We start from the raw sequence: 20,303 nt of genomic DNA on the forward strand, positions 1-20,303 counted from the left end.
GATTTCAAGATAGTACTAAGATTTTAGATAATATTCTTAGTAGTCAAAGGTCTCCCGCCATCAAATCTGGACTTGATTTTCATGAAACTGTTGAAGGAGAATATAGTTGACAAGATGAGGCAAGGAATTTAAAGAGTAACAATTCAAAACCTGAAATGCTCAACAAAGAGATAAGAACTCAACCTGATCGACAACCAAGGAAAGTGAACCTTCAAATAAAATCATTTACTCCTAATTATAGAAATGTTAATCGGTTCTCTCCTTTGATCAATAATGTTGAATGTTATATATGTCATAATTATGGACATGTTGCAGCTAATTGTAGAAGTATACTGTTTCAATCTAATAACTACCTCTTAGAAAGATCATCAGCTTCCAGATACTTTAAGGGATATTGTTTTGCTTGCAATAGAAGGAATATGAAACAAAAATAGTGTGATTCCTCTGCTCATATAAGATGTTATGCTTGTAACAAGTTTGGGCATGTAGCAAAAGAATTCAGGAACAAGTCTATGGATCGCCACAGACAACATGGTAAGCAACCATATAATAATATTAATGTCAAAGATGGATCCACAAACATTTCTCATAATAAGCAGAAAGAAGAATAACATATAAGGTGTGGTCTTGATCTCTTCTCATTTGAAGAAGAAGATAAATGGTACATAGATAGCAGATTCTCTCATCACATGACTAGAGATAAGAGTAACATGGATTATGTCAAGAAAAACCAATATGGTAATGTTATTCTTGGAATTAATGTTCTAACAAATTTTTTTGAAAAGGGTAAAGCGAGAATTAATAAACATAAAGGAGCAGTTGATGTGTTATTAGTTCAAGGGCTAAAGAAAAATATTCTGAGTGTAGGATAAATGGCAGATAAAGGAAATATAATTGTGTTTACATCAACCAAGTGCAAGGTTATGGATGAAGAAACTAGAGAAGTCATTGCAAGAGGATATAGAAACCCAAACAAATTATATGTACTTGAAGAACGAAATTCTCGCAGATATGAGGATTCAGACTCAGAGAAAAAGAGGATGGTGCCCATTGCAATCCATTATTCTTAAAAGAATACTTCTAACAATGACTGCAAAAGTGATGTGAGGTACTTGACCTCATAAGAACAAAATAGTATTATCAGGACCATAGGATCAGTAGTATCAGGGGGAGCAATACATGTTTTGCCTTAATGATGATTCTTATGATTCTTTGATATTCATGTTTCTTATACTACTGATAGTGCATCTGGTGTAGTAACAGTGAAAAATTACATACAATATAGGCTCAGGGGGAGCTGAAGTTGTGAAGTTTCAATATTTCACTTTCTGTATGCGGATCTTATGAAGACAAGTTGCGTATATACGTGAGTTCTGATCTGAATGGTCTTCTATATTTTGTTGTGGTGGAGAAATAGTGAGACAGACTTAGGAAAATTATCTAATATGCTCCAGTCAATTATTATTTGGCTTTCCTATTCTGGTGATTGATGGCTACAGTCCGTTGATGATATTTATAAGTGGTTTTGGCTTTTATAAGTTGTTGATGCCTTGATGGATAACTGATTAATGAATATACTTTGATATTCTTACTGATATATGAGATGATATGATCAGATCTCACAATGAACAATTGTCACAGGTTTAGGGGGAGAATTTGTTAGTCTTGTAATAATGCATTGTTGGCATTATGTTTTCTTTAGAATTCCTTGGTACATAATGATGCTTATCAATGGTGATGTTTCTTATGTTGTTGAAGTTCTCAAATGATGATGTATGAGTGGCTAATTATGGTTGAGGCTTATCAGATGTGGAAAGAACATGTAGATCTTGTTATCTCATGCTATGATTATAATGTTGCTTTCATGAATGAAGTCTATGGGATGAGTAGTTGGGTTTCATAGTTTCTGATATATGAAGAATTTGGGTGAAGAGAATGATGTTGCTACAATTTTCACAAAGACATGGTTATTGGTACATCTTATGGATGATACTTGAGAACATGGCATATTTTGATGACGTTAAAGAATTTTGCTACACCATCCTACCTTACTTTATGATGATATGCTTGGTCATCACTTATATTGTTGTTCCTGCATACCTGGTCAGAGGTTGATGATATTGAAGCTACATTGTCCTATAGTACATATTGATAATGAGTTGTTGCTGACAGATGCTTATGGTGCAGATCCTACATAATATATGATGGTTGTTGAAGACTATCTTGGTCTTGTTACCTCACTATAGAGGTCCTTGGTATTTGTTATAAATTCCATATCTATCATTTGATGTAAAGGTCATGTAAAGACCTATGATGTAACCATAGTCAAATTTACTCATGTATGGACTATTGTTGTCAAGTCCTTTTGGGCATGTGATGTAATTTGTAACCCCACTATGATTGGGTGGTTGATTTAATAATGAAGTCAAATATGGAAAGTCATTGTGATTGGGTGATTGATGTAAGTTTGAGTCATTTGTGATAGGAAAAGTCATATTTAGTTGACTCATAGAGTCATGTACTTCATTGTACATCCTTCAGAATTTTTAGCATGTGCTCAGGGAAAGCATGGTTAGTATTCAATGTTCATACTCAACGGTTTAGATCTATAGCACTCAAGAGAGAAGCCTTCATTCAGCATTGGCTAGCCCTTTGCCCTTAATTTCAAAGGGGGAGAGTAACTTGGTGTTTGAAATGCATGGTGATTAGCTTGATGTGGCTTACATGTATCTACAAGTAGTGGTGACCAAACACCAAAGTGGTTACCATCAAGTCCAAAGGGGGAGATTGTTGGCATTATGATTAATGTGTTGTCCATCATGGAAACCTACTTGATGAAGATGTCAACAGGATGTGTCTACATGTGACAAAGATTTTGGTAAAAGGCATCGCAGTTCAGAGACAGAGGAATGATAAAGATGAAGTTTGAAGAAGTACACACAGGTTTGGTGAAGTAAAGTTGAGTATATGCAGGTTCTATGAAGAAAAGTCATGTACACACTCAGGTTTGGTGAAGCAAAGTAGATTATACGTCAATTCTGTAAAGAAAAGTTGCGTACACATGTGGGTATGAAGAAGGAAAGGCACGTACAGTTTCCACACCATGGTATTCCAAATACCAAGGATCTTTACCATGCTATTTACCCATGGTATTGAGCCTAACAACGGATGTTTGATTCCGTATAAGAATACTATCAGCATTAGTATGGTTTTAACCTATGGTATTGGATAAGGGCTAAGCTATATAAGGAGATCAAGATCAAAGTGTTCAGTGTGCAGGTGATGAATATTTCATGAATAGTTAGATCTGAAGAAAGTGTGCATGTAATGGATTATTATTGATTTGTTTGATCTAAAACTAAGTATGCACCCCGGAACTTGATGATGGATCAGATCCAATAAATCTAAGATGTCAATTTTGATTAGGGGTTGATCAATGATGATAGTGTCTTAACGTGTGATTTTTCTGTGTATGCCAAGATATGTGTATGTCTGAAGTTTTGTGATGTGGCGAAGGTTTGTGCCAGTAATTACAATTATGTATGTGGGTTTGATAACCTGAAAGGCACGTACACATGTAGGTTTAATACTGGTAAGTTGCATATATATTCAGATCTGTACGTAGGTTTGTTTCCTAGAAAATGTGTATACACGCGGAAATGTTTTGAGGAAAGCGCATATATAAACTAGGGTGTTGCTGAAAAGGATGTCTGATCAGTTTAATCAGTCTTGTTGTGTTTTGTTGTTTGTCAATGAAGCCTTACTTAATGATCTAGGCTTAATAGTGATGTTTTGATTGAGGATTGATTAATTGAAGAATGATGAAGCTACTAGATATTTGTGATTGAATATCAATGATGGTTCTGTGATTATTTCAAAATGATGTAGTGTGTCTATGTATTATTCAGTATTTATCTGAAAGTGATAGTGGTTCAGTTTCAGGGTTTAATGTTTTGAGATCTATACGCGAGTATGCTTCAAGGAAGTTGCATACACACGTGAGTATGCTATAGTAAAGTAGTCTATATATTCTAATAGTTTATTGATCAAGGATTTTAGTTGATTCAGTAAGTTGATGCAGTGTTTTGGTTCAGTATTAGTACTATGGTTACAATGATCTAACTGCTTTGGTTGTTTGAGAATAAGTTGATTGATTTGGGCTTCATTTGATTCAGTGATTGGTTGATTCAGTTGGTTCAGTGATTGGTTGGTTCAATGGTTGAGTTACAGTGATCAATTTTTAGTTTTGATATTTGGTATTGGGCTTAAATGATGATAGTGGGTCCATTCTGAAAATTTGATGAAACGTGACCTACAATTGTGATGTTTTGTAGCAGGTGGATCCAATATGAAAATTTATGAAACATGGTTGACGAAAGTGTTGAGGGTTGGAGCCTTCAGTAAGGAAGTCAAAGCTTCCGTCTAGTGGTAGCTGGTAAATCAGATTAGGGGGTTGGAGCTCCCTTTCGGTGGGTGCCGGTAAACAAGATCAAGGGGTTAGAGCTCCCTTCCAGTGGGTGTTGGAGAACGAGAGAAGGTTGTAGCTTTTTGTAGGTGGGTTCCTACATGCTGGTATGAGTTTGTGCCAGTACAAGATTGTAAGAAGTTTTTATTTATAATAAAAAGAAGACAGAGACAAGAACAACGATGGTTTTTCCCACATTGGTTTTCCACCTAAAAAATCTTGGTGTTCATGTGTGTTGATGCGTTGCTTATGTGTGATGGTTTATCTTGTTCTTATTGCACATGGTTACTATTTAATTAATGTTTAATGAGGTACTGATACATTGGCTCAAGTTAAATAAATGATGAATTAATTGAAAAGTAAAGTTTACTGGATATACATTAGTTGTCTGCATAACAGTCATGTACATACGCAAGTTCCTTTTAGTAAAGTCGCGTACATAAATCTGGATATACGATTGAAAAGTTTAATGATTTGAAAATACTGATTCACCCATCCTCTCAGTATTTTTCCCAACATGGAGTTGGATGGGGGGAGAGAGAGAGGGAAGAACAAAGACATAGAGAGATAGAGGTGGAGAGAGAGAGGGAGTAATGGAGAGAGAGTCCGAGAGAGATGATTGAAGAAGGGAAGAAACAAAGAAGGAGAGTAGAAAGAGAGGGATACACGAAGATGGAGAAAGGGAGAGAGACTGATGGGGAGGGGGAGACACAAGGAGTTGGGAGAGAAAGGGAGAGATATGAAGGAAAAGAGAGAGGACTTGAGAGAGAGAGAATGAGAGAGGGAGGGAGAAAGAGATGGAGTTAGAGATGGAGAGAGAGGGAGGTAATAATAAATACATAAAGAGAGAAAGGTGGAGAGAGAGAGGTAGTGGCAAGGGAGAGGTGGAGAGAGAGTGAGGGAGAAAGGAGAATAGGAGGGAAGAGAGAGAGATAGGCATAGAAGGGGGAGAGAGAGAAAGAGAAGCGTAGGAAAAGGGAGGAAGAGAAAGGAATAGAGAGATAGATAGATATGGAGAGAGAGTGTGTATGTTTGAGGGGTGAGATAGGGAGACAAATAAGGAGAGATCGAGGGAGATAGAGATATAGATGGAGGGGGAGAGAGGGAAGAAGAGAGAGATAGAGAGAGGGAGGGAGGTAAATATAGATATAGATGGCGGGGGAAGTGAGAGGGAAGAAGGGAGAGACAAGGAGATGGAGAGAGAGGCATAGAGAGAGAGGGGGAGAGGAAGAAGAAAGAGATACACATAGACAAATACATATATTATATAATATTGAACATTATTAACCATAGAGGAAGAGGAAGTAAGGCTTTTACAAAAGGTAAAAGAAGTTGGATTTAAAAAACTATGAATATTTTGGTTTTTCACTGAAATAAATGCATTGATTTTAATATAGATTTTGATTTATGATCCTATTTGATTGATTACACTATATGCATTGATTCCAATGTAGTTGTTGATTCTAATCCTCTTTGGTTGCTTGTACTAGATGCATTGATTTCAATGTAGATGTTGATTTCTAATCCTATTTTATTTCTTGCACTAAATGCATTGATTTTAGTGTATATGTTAATTTCTAATCCTATTTGATTGATTGAACTAGATGCATTGATTTCATTACTAGATGCATTGATTTCATTGTAGACACATATTTTTTATTTGATGTAGCTATATATATGATGTACATTAATTTCAAAGTAAATAGATTAATAGTGTGCATTGATTTCAGTGTAAGCACAAAAAATTTATTTACGAAGTGCATTGATTTTTGTGTTACAGTAATTCAACCATAAATAAAATACTTGAGTTTTCATATTAAATAGAATGTCTGCTCACCTCAAATGTTTACTTCTTGAAAATATAAACTATTTGTAATTGAATACATTCTTATTATTCTCATTTTCTATCATTCAACATTGTTAGTCACTTTGCTTTCAAATGAAGTAATAGAAAACAACTATAATTGAAACTTATAACTTGGGGTTTAAGACTCCATAAGTCATAATAATTGACATTGGAGAAAGATATTATTAATTTTGAAGAGAAAGAGAGAAAATGTATGACATTTAATATAATAGCTCGTGTTAAAGATATGAACGATCTACGATTTTAATTGCCCTTTTTAGATGATCGGTACGGAAATATGACAAAACTAACAGGAGTGGCAATAAGAAAAGTATATGAAAATAATTTGAGAATGATCACAATGAAAGCTATTTGTAATTGACTACATTATTATTATTCACATTTTATATCATTCAACACTATTACATTGCCACTTTACATTTAAAATTGTTATTTCATCATTTTTCATTTTTCAAGTTATTAACAATCTTTATCATCTCAAAAACCTGAGGTAACGGAGTAAATTAAAAATTACAATGACTAGATTAATCTTAGACCGCTCATGACTAAAACCAACCTAGATCCATCTTAACCTTGTATTTATCAAGTGCCTAAAGGGATCAAATCTCTCAAGGTGAAAACCTTTGAGGTTTTCAACTTAAGAGAATTGATCCCTCTCAGGACTTGATAGATTTGAGATAAAATCCATCTAGGTTGGTTTATCTCAAAAGTAGTAACATAATTTCTACCCTTTTAATTAAATTGATTAATTAAAAAAAATGTCATATGAACACGATTTATGAGTTTTTGGAAATGTGGTATTTGTAAACCATGGTATTATCCCAAGGTAATGTAGCAAAGCCTATTTACAAGTAAAGAATCTCCATGGTAAAGTGGAGGTGAATCTCCATGGTTAAGAATCGTGTTACATGTTTTCTTAAATGTATAGGAGTTGCCTTTAGTGCAACTTTTGGAATTTCTGGTGTCGGAATCTGATGGAAAAATGAGGTGAAATCTTGATTTGTGTTATTTACACTAGTTTTTTTACTGTATATATGGATTCAACACCCTGAAAAACCCCTACGGCACTTCGATTGTGCAAGGGTTACCCATGAAACTTGTGATTTCAATAAATTCCGACCATATTTTAGAAAAAATAGACCGGAAAAAACCTACCAAAAAAGTTTCCAAAAAGTCGCACTAAAGACAACTCAAAATGTATATATGTTTAACTTATAAACTAGCGGAACCATATAAATTAAATGAACAATAAATGTTGATAAACATCAATCCATGTTAAGCATCAAAACACTTAGACCACAATACATCTCACATTGCTCAAATAAAAAATAATCATAAAAATTAACTAAATTATAATTTTATTTTAAATTATTATTATTATTAATTATAAAAATAATTAATATATCACTTAAACAATATTTTTAATCACAAAAATTAACTAAATTACAATTTTATTTTAAATTATTATTAATTAATATATCACTTGAACAATATTTTTGACCATGGAGATTCATTTGTGTACCATGAAATTTTTTAATTTGTAAATAGTTTTTGTTACAATATCATAGGTGAATACCATGGCTTATCGAGTTATTCTAAAATAGACATGCTTCTAGACATACTAATTCTTTTTACAATTAGTAATAATAATAATAATGATTATGAAGCTTCTAAAACATGGTATGAAATTATTCTTTTTATAATTACTAATAATAATAATTATGAAAAATAAAAAAAAAATCAAAAAAGTACGGGACTAATCATTGTAATTAAAAAATTAATGAATTGGCTTATTATTTTTCTTATAATTTTTTATTAATTTGTAATTTGAAATATTCTTAATCTTTATAATACACATTACACATTAGTATATAAACTTTGAATTATATTATATATAAAAAAATCTTAAATATTAAATTCTAAAGCTGATCTAATATCGTCCTACCCACATACACGAAGGCAGGCGAATGTTGGTATTTGGCAGGCCATGGCCCAACGATGGGAAGTATCACCGTCTGCTTGTTCGTTCCCATTACGATTGCAGTAGAAAACGTGCAGCCGATTGCCAGTAGTCTCAAGATGAGATCCACTACAAAGAAACTGCTTTTAACTCCATTAACTCTCTCCGCATCTTCCCCGCCGGACTTATTCTCAGTCTGTGAGTAACCCATCTTCACTTGAGATGCCATTTTTTCTTCCCTGCAATCACAATGTCTGAGTCCTCTTCTTACCAGGAGCTAAGCACCGATATGGGTATATACCGCACGAGTGCGTACGTGGACGATTTATAAGCTCACATAATTATTTATTAGTGAAAACCACAGAACATAAATTTTTGGTTTGCTGGGATAAATATCTGGTTGCTAAGATTGTTTGAAAATTTGCTGGGATAAAAATCTGGTTGCTAAGATTGTTTATTCAAATACAGATGGGTGTATTGCTCCTGAGCTTAGTTCTATTGCAGATTCCCTGGTAACATGGTCGAAAATTTGACTTATCCATCCAATTACCCAGGGAATTGGCAATCCAGATAAATATGCCCGTGTATTGCCCGCCCATTTCAATAGAAGACTCTGTACAATCAGTAATTCCACTATAGAGACCGGTTGCATTTATTTATCATTTGTGAGGAGCGTTATTGGGATGGTGCAGTTACCGCTACTACGATTTGATGTATGTGGACGTTTTGCATCCAACTCACAGAAATAAAATAATTTCTTTTCACCTACTACCCAGATATTATATTACCCGATTATAGCTGGAAGGAAGTTCCATCTGCACACGGCCCCGCCTGATCCCATTTGAAGTAATGTCTGAAGATTTTTTGCCCATATATCATGCATCCATTCTGATCTTCCAAAAAAGGATAATCCGTTGGGATCTTCCAAAAACTTGATACCTCCTTTCAATCACTAAAGTTCGAAAGAAATTTATTGTATAAATAAATGGCTCTTTGGCTCTTATTGGGAGGGGTTTGGCTCTTAGTGGGAGGGGTTAAGTTTGATCGATATTTATTTGTTTTTATTTCATTTTAAATTAATGAATTAATTTAATTTTAAAATTGATAATATTTTATAGTTAAATAAAATAAAAACATATATAAAAATCAAAGAATCATTTATTTGTATAAATAACGTTTTTTTAAAATATTTTATTGTTAAATAAGAAAAAAAACAAATAAATATCCATTAAAATTGACTCTTCTATGAGAACCACCTCTCTATAAGAACCTAAGAGCCATCTATTTGCAAAAAATTAAGGGTTTTGATTATATTTGATTAAAGTTATTTTTCAGGAAATATGAAAGACTTTACTTCAAAAAAATCAAGTGGGCTTTGTTTTTTAATATGAAAAATTAAGGTTTTAATCACATTGGATTAAAGGCATCTTTGGAGAAATATGAATGATTTTGATGATTGTTTTTGATTTTTTATGAATCAATTTTAATGAGAATCATTGATATGTATTTAATTTTTTATTAATTTTGATAAGGGTATAGGTGAGTAGATTAAAATTTTAGAATGTGTAGAATTGGAAAGGGATTATTTCTTAGAGACGCTCCAGTTATGTTATTTTGTTTTTCTGATTTCTTTTGGTATTGTTAAACTTTAGGTTGTTTTGTTTCGCTAAAATTTTTCTCTTGGGTATGGCTAAATTTTTAACTTTTTTGCAAATTTATTTTAAATAAATTTTAGGATATAAAAAACCCTTTGGTTGTTTGTTTATGGTAGTAAATAAAATGTCTATTAGAAACTTTTTTATTTTTATTTTTTTTTATTAAAGAAAATGCTTAAGATTATAGCTCGTAGACAAGTGAAATTGGTTTTTCTATTTAATATTTGATAATATTTATCTTTCTATTTGTGTAAATTATACATTCTTTTTTTGCTAGTCATGAGATCATTGGCACTCCTAACCTGTGCCTTGAGTAACCTCAACCCAAGAGCATCTAAGAGGTCAAAATCACTACGGGATCACACCCAACTTAGGGCACATCAATCCTTAGCATGGCTAGATTTTTTGCCCATGAAATTTTAAAACTGTGACCTTCATATCATGGAGTTTCTTAACAAAACACCTTGTCACCCACTGTTATGTGACCTTCATATCATAGAGTTTCTTAACAAAACACTTGTCACTCATTGTTCTACCCACTATGGATACAAATTTTACATTTTTTTTGTTAAATACTATTTCATAATAATTTTATTTTCCTTTAACAATATTATTTAATCTTTATTTTTTTTTATCTTTATTATAGAATATCAAAATCATTTTTTCATGATTTCCCAAATTGTAAACCAAAAAATGGTAAAAATTAACTTCTAGTATATCCATAAATTAACAAGATACATATAAAAATTCATATAAAAAAATTTACTAAATAAAACTTATGCCATAATAATAATAAATAAAATAAAATAAAAAACCATAAATTAATTGCAACCATAAAAAAACCAAACAATATCAATGATATATATATATATATATATATATATAGTTAATTAACATGTAAAAATAAATATCAATTATACTTTTTGATTAAAAAACTACTAAAAGATATCAAATTATAATTCTGTAAAAAAAACTCTCTCAGTAATTTCCGTTTTTCTTTCAACTAATAAACATAATAAACATAATTACTCTTGAAATTCAACCCTCCCCTCCAGTGATCAAATTTGAAGGGTTGTTGTTAATTTTATTTGGAAGGGCATATATTCATCTAACCCTTCAAAGATGAAAGGTTATAAAAAAAAATCACTTCTATTGACAAGTGTATATTAAATAAGCCCTTCATAAAAAAATTCCAAAATAAAAGTGTTATTCTAAATCTTTCAAATCTTAAAAATTTAAAGGGTAGCTACATTAAAACACTATAAAATTTCAATAGCACTTAGTAAATAAGAAGACATTTTTCTCAACTTCCATTAAAGAAAGTAAGGAAAATTTTAAGGATGGAAAATTATCTTGAAGATTAAAAACATTGGTGAATCTCACTAATCCCTATATGCAAACTATAAAAATTTTATTGATGTATTTGTAAAATTATTCAAATTAATAGTGATTTAATATATACTCTCTATATACTGTTGGTCATTTTTAAGGTAAAATAATTTTATATTGTAAAATTTGAGTGATTCATTTTTGTAAAAAATAGAAATTGGCTAATATTTTTCTTGGAAAAATCATGGAAAATTAGCCCACTATCAGATATTAGCCCCTAAAATTTTCCATGAAAAAAAGGTAAGCATATGTTTATTCTATTCATTCCATGATCTTCAAAAGTATGTACACTTACATCAATGAAAATATAAATCTATTTTCCCAATGGAAATTGCTTTCTATTTTTCATTTGTTTCCATACATCATAAATAGCATTCCAATTTACCTCATTTAAATCATGAGGTGAACTAAGAGATATAAACATTAACATATATAGCGTCTCCAATGAAAGTATTGATTTATCATTATTTTTTAATCGTACTTAATTTCCAGAAGTCTCTTTCACAAACTATTGTGATTGTTAGGATAATATAAATAACTTGTCATAATTGCATCAAATATGGAAAGTCTTCAAACCATTAAGGTTCATATCTACATAGGTCCCATGCTCCATACATATGTTTTCTAGTGTATGATTTAGAAATAATACAAATAAATTCATCCATTTCACCCAAACATCTAGCAGTATCAACAATAGATGATTCCCCAACGCTAATTTTTCCACATAAACCTTTTAACGATATTTTTGTTTGACAATTTATGTCATTCACTTATTCATAATATACTTGAGGATTGAAAAACTTTGCAGCATTAAATACATGTAAATCTATGAATCTCCTATCTAAAGATTCAATAACCTTTACAACAAAACATTTTCCCAAAATAATACAATCAAATAATGTCCCAGATCTTTTCATCTTTGGAAAATGTTTGAACCTCAATGGATGTAAATGTATCATACTTGTGTTTTTATGAAAATTAAAGCATTTCTCCTTGTGCTTTAACTAAAAAAAGAGATATGTGCACTACACCTACACCAAAAATGCTTCCCAAAAATCGTTTATGAAGCATACTAATAGAAACTTCTAAAGTAGTGATAATACATATAATATCAACATGATCATCTTGGAACTTTGATTAAACTTATTTAATTCAATGAGTATATCTACAAGTATATGGATGCAAAATCTCATTTTAAATATTGTTGCCAACTCATACATTTGTTTCTCACCTAACTCCCAATCCTTTAACAAAGAATGCATGAATTTATCAAGTCTTTCCATGACCTTTCCTCTAGAGAGCCACCTAAATTTGAAGAATTTCTAAGACCTCTAAATTAGTGATTTGAAATGATTACATTAGCTCCTTCAATTCTCCATGTCTTATAGTTGATTTCCCAAGCTATGAATAAACTTTGTTTTCAAATTTGTCAATATATTGCAACTCTGGAAAATGAGATGAAGCCTCATTGGTTGTTAATGTTTCCCTATGATCTATGCAATGGATATCTAATAAATAAGGAACATCTTGAAAAATCTTAGAACATAAATATTTATGAATACCCCTCATGGAAGATACACCATTCGAACCAAAACCAACAAAATTCACTAAAGATATACCCATTTTTGCTAAAAGATTTCTCACTACATCAAGCATACATTGAGTTGTTCCATCCTTTATTTGAATAAAACATATAATATTTGTTACACATTGACCTCTTATTCCATTTGTCAAATATGTAGAATAAATGATCAAATGGTGTTCCATAATTCAATCAGTGCTTTCATCAACTAAAATTCAGTAAAACGGGATATGTAAAATCTCCTCTTTTAGTTTGTTCCAATACACCTCTTTAGCAACTTGAAGAAACTATTTTCCTGATGTTATACTTGTTTATGAAAAATATTCATCTATTAGAAGCATGTGTGGAGTTCATTTATACCTATTCAAGTGAAATATTGACTTATACATTTCTAAAGATAAATCATTTATAACAAAAAAAATCCATGTTTAGTAATATGAATATTACTTCATTTGCTTTCTCCCTTTAAAAGTTGTAAACAAAATTTATGAGCTTTTGATTTTGCATGGCCACTTAGACCACTGACTTGAAGAGTGGTGCTTCCCACTTTTGAAAATGAAGTACCTCTTTTAAATTTAACACATTAAGAACGTTTTATCATTTCATTACCATTACAATCTTTTACAACATAAGCCCATGGAAATCTTGTATTCCATTTACATTTGAATATTCTTTTGTGTTTCTTTTATGGGTGTTCTTTTTCAACAAGATATACACTATTTGATTCATCGTCTTCATGTAGATGAGCATCAACTTCATTTTGAATATTACATGGTTGATTATAATGTTGTGCAAGACCAAATGCATCAACAATTGAAAATTGCTTTGTATCCTTCTTAGGAAGACCAATATGAGACATGTTTCAAGATTTACACCTAAGTCAATAAAAACAATAGAATAAGTAAATACATAAATTAAAAATCTCTTAGCAAGATTGAGGCGAACAAAATTCCACCTTAGCAAGATGCCATAGGATTTGACTATAGATTTCTTGATAGGTTATCCATTGCTTTGTTGAATTATTCTTTGTAACATTGAAGGAAACTTGTTGCTTTATGAGAGAGAAGAAATGCTTCATGAAAAATGGTACTTGGACAAGAAATCCATATGGATTTAAGAAACGAAGGAAAACAAGAAAGAGTTCAAATGAGAGTGGTATATCTTTGGAGTCCAATACCCTTGGTATAAGATAGATATTATTTTCATAGTTGGTAGATTCATTTAATTATGATGATAAAAATTTCCACCATTAATAATGTTAAATCAGAACATAGCTCGAACACCCATGCCTAGGATGGAAGGATGGCAAGCAATTGCATTTAGGGTATTTGGCCACAATGTTAATTTCATGGGGTGTGGATTCTATGGTGTGCAAGATGCATTGAGTGACCACAAAGGATGCCATTACTTCAAGGAGTGTTACATTAAAAAATCCATAGAATGAAAAACCAAATATAAATGAAGATATGAGGAGGAAAATGAAGAATACCTTACAATAGCATCGAACGATAACTTTCCTTCTGTGGATGATGGGTTGCAATTCAAATGAAAAAGGAAAAAATGGATGCACGGAAAGAGCTCTCAAGGATAATAAGGGAGGAGTGAGAGCATACATTGAGTTTTTGAATGGGTATTAAATGTGCTATGTCGCTTTGTGTCATGTGTAATAGCCACATCACTATTGCATGTCTCACCATTGCAGGTTACATCATGTCAGTGTAAGTTGGGGGCCTCCCCAAATCATGATATAACTATTAACGCGTATAAGGTCATCCATAATCCAATCGGTCTACTCAAACTATCACTATTCAAAGTGATTTATGTGTTAACAAAGACTCTAAACTCTAGTAAACTTAAAAAAATATTAACAAGTTATTAAAAATATTGTCCTTCTTTTGAAATATATAAATTTAATCTAATCTTCATGATTGACGAGTGATTTTGATATTTTAAATTTTTTTTTTAAGGTTAAATTTTGTTTAGCCTTTCTGAAAAGTGCCAAGAGGCCAAAGAAGGACTGAAAAGGGTTCAATTTTGAACGTTGCTCCCCTCATTAGTTGTCCCTCACTTCTACCTCACTCATGGCCATAGACATAGTGCCCCTCTTAACATGCATTAATCTTTCGAGAAATATTTCCACACCCTCGCTGTGCTCCTTCACGAATGCGTGCCGAGAAAAGAAATATTCTCTCCATTTCAGGACCTTAATGAACTTGTTATCAGAATTTCCTGAGGGCCTCTCACTTTTGATCAAATTCAGTAATTTTGGGCACCATCATGGACTAGTGTATGCTCCATTATTCTCACCGCGTTGCAACATTCCATTAGCGTAGCCCAATTCCTCGTAGAAGATTATGCCCTCGCGCTATCATCGTTGGTTGCAACCTTCCATTAGCGTAACGCAATTCATCATATAAAATTCAAAATTTTGGCTTCAGGCTGTCATTGTTGGTCACAGTTCCGAGTTCTCTGTACAGGCATTTTCTTGCTCAAGGATTATTACTCGTTTGAGCATTTCTCAGAGTGACTTAAAAGCCCTGTGCGTTATCATCCTGGTAAAACCTTTCCCACTATAGTGGCCAATCTAGGGTGCTAGATTAGACTAGATTTATTATCAACCAGGGTCAGTAAACTTCGAGGCATGTGTCTACAGTCTATAGACATAAAGGATTCCTAACTAAGTGTTTATTGTGATAGGTTGCAGTACTTCTTTACAGAAGGTTAAGATATGTTTCCTCTCACCTTAACACTCAGATCACCTAACTTATCTAACTGTCCTAAGGATACAACGTATTGCTAGACTGAGATTTTAATCCTCTTACAAGGATGCTATGCACAAAAGCTCTGTCTAGTTAACACTTGAGCATTCATGAAAAATCAAAAGCACACTAAAGTTTAAATGCATGAAAAACAGAGTCTATGGAGATGCTTTAAAATATAACGATGGATCAAATCTCTTACAAGATATGGTTCAATGATCTAACGATAAAATCTTCAAGCTATCACCATAAATACCATTTGTGAGAATTTCTAATCAAATCGACAAAATCATAAACATGGAAATAACACTAAACACTATGCGTTCTATTCAAATTCAAAAACTACTAAGGAAATGAAATTAATAGTATACCAATCCACGCAGGGCCCGCCCACGTTTCAATGGTACACTGAAGTAAACTCAAGCAACGAGAGTATTAATGCATAAACACTGCTGCAGTAAAACCGTGACTATATTTAAGTGCTGAAGATTGAAATCACATACAAGAGTTCTGTTCTCAAAACGATAAACAGAGATAATAATCGTAACTGTCCTTGAAAACAAAATAATACGCAGTCTTTGTCTGCCTGTCCCTATCTGAATCGAATGTACATTCATTAAGCAGATGTTTCTGCTTTTACAATGGAATGATTTTTGTTCATTTCTAATCTAAACCGATTTCCAAAAAAAAAAAACGAAACCGGTTTGGGAAACCATGGCTTTTACTGCCTTTGTAACCAAAAGGCTGGGGTTTGACCAGCGTGGACCGCATAACCAAGAGCTTTTGATTTGCTGTAGAATCAATTTTTCACCATGCATGTACATTCTAGGTCTCGTCCCTGTCCATTGCTTTGGCTTGCCTGTCATGCCACGTGTCAGATGATAAACCATTTACAAGATGTTATGACTTCCTGTAATCTTTTTATTGAAAATTCCTAATTTCTAACATAAAAATTCATAAATTAACTTTAATGCAAACTAACAACTATAATGCTATTAATTAATCAATTTCGAGGGATATAAGGGGTCTATGGAGGAAAAAGGTAGACAAATGATGGTGTTTCTAGAAGAAAAAGATGGTAATGGAATGGTACCAACATCTCCCCCAAGCTCAATGACTTAGCATGTCCTCATGCTAATCCTGATGTGCTGCCTCTATACTCTGTTCCTGCCTGTACCTCTGCTGCTTTTAACAATGCATCTATGTTCTTCTTAGCTTGGGCATATTTCTGAATGTGGAGCTCATGTTTCAAAATCTTGTATTTATGCTTGAGGGCTTTCTTTTGTGTGTACCATTTGGTTGCCCACTTGCAAATGTCGGTTTGTTCAGCCTCGAGTTCTTTGATTTGCTCCTTTAGCTTCTCATTTTTCTGTTGAGTCTCCTTACTCTAAGTTCTCAATATTTCGTTCTCCCTCTTAATGACTTTCTCCAGCATGTTGGCCTCCATCAGTTCTTCTTTTAACTTTTCAATTTGCTTTTCCAGCCTCCTTTTTTTCTTGATTGCAGGTGGTGACTCTTTTCCTTGCCTATTGTTGCTCTCAACCTCCATTTCGGCTTCTGGTCTAGGCTGTGAGTGAGCACTGCTCTCGATGTCCATTGGTGCATGTGCATTTGATTCTGGTTGATCTTCTTGTGGCTGGGTCTTTCGTGCTCTCCTCGATCTTCTTGTATATGTAGTGAAAATTTAACTTGCTCTATTTTCTGGGCAGCCTCTTGTATCATCTTTCTCGTCCTCACACTACCACTGGGTGGAGGGACATTTCTTGATTTGCGCACAGGGATCTCTTCATCAATGTCAAGCATAAATCCTGAGTGCTCTTGCTGTTCTTGCTCATCCTCTCCATCTTTGATTTGATTGGCAGCCAGAAATTCCTTCCATGTTTTTCCCCTTCTCTGTAATTCAAATTCAATTAGAATTTTAATTAACCCAAAATGACATAAACTTTTATCTTCATTACCCTTTTTCTTTTGGATAGTTTTTGACATCTTGGTCAAGCTCTGCAAGAGGAAATATGGTAAACTAATGGTGCACTGCCCTTTTAAATGTAACAGGAGTTTGATGTGGTATAAAAAGACTATGCTGTAACGACCCTCACACATAACAAATATTTGAATGATATACACCATTTCATCCCATGGATGCATCAGCCAGCTCCTAGGGACACCCTTCTTCCAGTTAACAGATGAAACCCTCGACCTGGACATGAATTGGGTCCACGATTTTTATTTGAATTGTTTTGTTTTGAAGTATTTTTCTCCTTCTGGGCTGATCCCCAAGGATTATGCTATGGTGTCTTCTGAGATCCTAAATGAGAAATTTCCTATCAATGCTTTCTCCCCATTAAATGTAAAGGCAAAATGTTTAGTTACTTCCTCATTGCTCCCATTAAACTTCTCCAAGAAGGGTAGCCATTGTTTTTCTCTTAAAATTGCAATGCAGTCATCGTGGTACTGAGAACTATCAAATGTGTTTGGCTCTACTCTATTAGTCATTTTGACAGAGAAACTCCTGCTCTAACCCTCTTCGTTTATGCTTACTAATTTAACAAGGGTATTTTGATTTGTTACCTTCGCTTTTCGCTCCACAGAACTGACCTGGTGGTGCCCTCTGTTCTTCGAGATCAGCTCCTTCAATGGCTTAAGCAGTGATCGGATGACTATCCTTGAATTATGGCGGAGGTGGAAACTTGTGAGCCCAATTACTGTGCTTTCCTTTCGTAGCACTTGTTGTTCTCGGCCTTTGTTTTTGAAATCACAGCACTTGAATTGCTAGTATGGAACACCCTTTTTACAACTGAGAATGAAATAGAATTTTAACAACCGACTTGACCCAATTCACTATAATAATAACAAAGCGTATTCATATTTTAATGACAGAGGAGTAGTTGTACTGGATTGTATGAGTACCATCATGAGAACACCGTAAGCATGTATGGAGTACTGGAGTATAATAACGGATAGTTGTTTGCATGAGTCGGCTTGGTCGAACAATCATGTTATAACTTAGCCGATTCAAAAACAATGAATGAAATCGTGTAACATTTGGCTTTCCAATAGTTCACCACCTGTCCCTTGCTCATTGGTACTTGGCCGAATAGGGAGATGTTGAACCGATAGTAAAGTTTGATGGCCGATAAGGAGTTAATAACAAGGCTGGGAGGGTGGTATAATAGAGGATTTAAAAATCGTAGGAGGAGTATGGGGATAGGCTAGAGTGTTGGGAAATGATAGGAATTAGGAATATGACGAGGGTGATGGATATGTGGGTGTTTTTGAAATTGATCATAAGCAGTCATAGTCATCACATTTAACACTAAAATAATCTAAGAATTTAAATGTTAAAAATAAGAATTACAACAATACATTACACTTTTATTGGTTGATCAAGAGTTGAGTTGGCATGCATAGGTAGGACTGGTCTTTCTTGTTCAGATATGACTAATATTTGCTGTCCATAACAGGTCCCTCTGAGATGAATTTGGATACAACAGGTCCCTCTGAGATCTGGAGAATGTTTGTGCAGCTTCTTTGAAATTTGGAAAAGAACTATGTGTGTGCAGCTTCCTTGATCTTTGGTGTTTGATGGAGCCTCGGTGACAAGCAACCTTTGAATCTCTGTTGAAACTTTGTTGAAGCTTTGTTGAAGTAACTTGAGATAGCAGTCTCTAACAGGTCCCTTTTATGTTTGTTGAACAGGTCCCTCTAATGTTGGTGCTGGTAACACGGTCTTCTGAATAGGTCCCACTGCATAGTGCTTAAACAGGTCCCTCTGATTAGAACAAAGACAAAAACAACTTCTTTATTGAAATATTGAAGTGCTGAAACAAACTATTTGAGAATTTACAATGAGGAGATGAGATAAAAACAAAAATGCTGATGCTTCTCCCCCACTAAAGCTTTGACTTGTCCTCAAGTCATTATTGAATCGATGAATCAAACAGGAAACAAAAAGAAAAGGAATTCTTTCCAGCCAAAGAATTGGTTTTCAAGTAAGAATTCTGGGTTATAGTGTGCCAGAGTCTGGTTTTCACATCTAAACCATTATTATTTATTTATTTTTTTCTTTTAATTTTTATTTATTTATTTATTTTTATTTATTTATTTACTTTTAAATCTCTAAATTGAAATGAAATGAACTAAGGTAGAGATACTACAGCTGAATGTTGCAATATCTCAACCTCCCTTTACTGAGATACAGTTTGAAGAATATTTTGCTTGCTGATGGGCCTATGGTAAAGTTTCAAGCAATGGCCATTCTCCATCAATGGTAATAAGCTTGAATGATCCATTGTCATAAACTTGAACTATTTCGTATGGGCCCATCCAATGTGTTGTAAATTTGGCTTTATGATCTCTGAATTTAGAGTCAAAGAGTAAAGCCCAGTCTCCTTCTTTGAACCGTTTCTTTTTGATATGTGCATCATGCCACTGCTTCCTTTGTTTCTGCATGAGGAGTGTTGTCTCCTCTGCTTGCTGCCTCATTTCATCCAGCTATTTCAACTGCTGAATTCTTTCTTGTTGTGCTTCATTAAGATCAATTCCCAAATCTACAGCCATCTTAAAAGTATGTATTTGAAACTCAATAGGAATCATTACCTCTTTGCCGTACACCAACTGATATGGTGT

This window comes from Pinus tabuliformis, chromosome 2_1, assembly GCF_031772625.1.
Source record: "Pinus tabuliformis cultivar Carrire ecotype Pingquan chromosome 2_1, CPIR1, whole genome shotgun sequence".
Lineage (NCBI taxonomy): Eukaryota > Viridiplantae > Streptophyta > Pinopsida > Pinales > Pinaceae > Pinus > Pinus tabuliformis.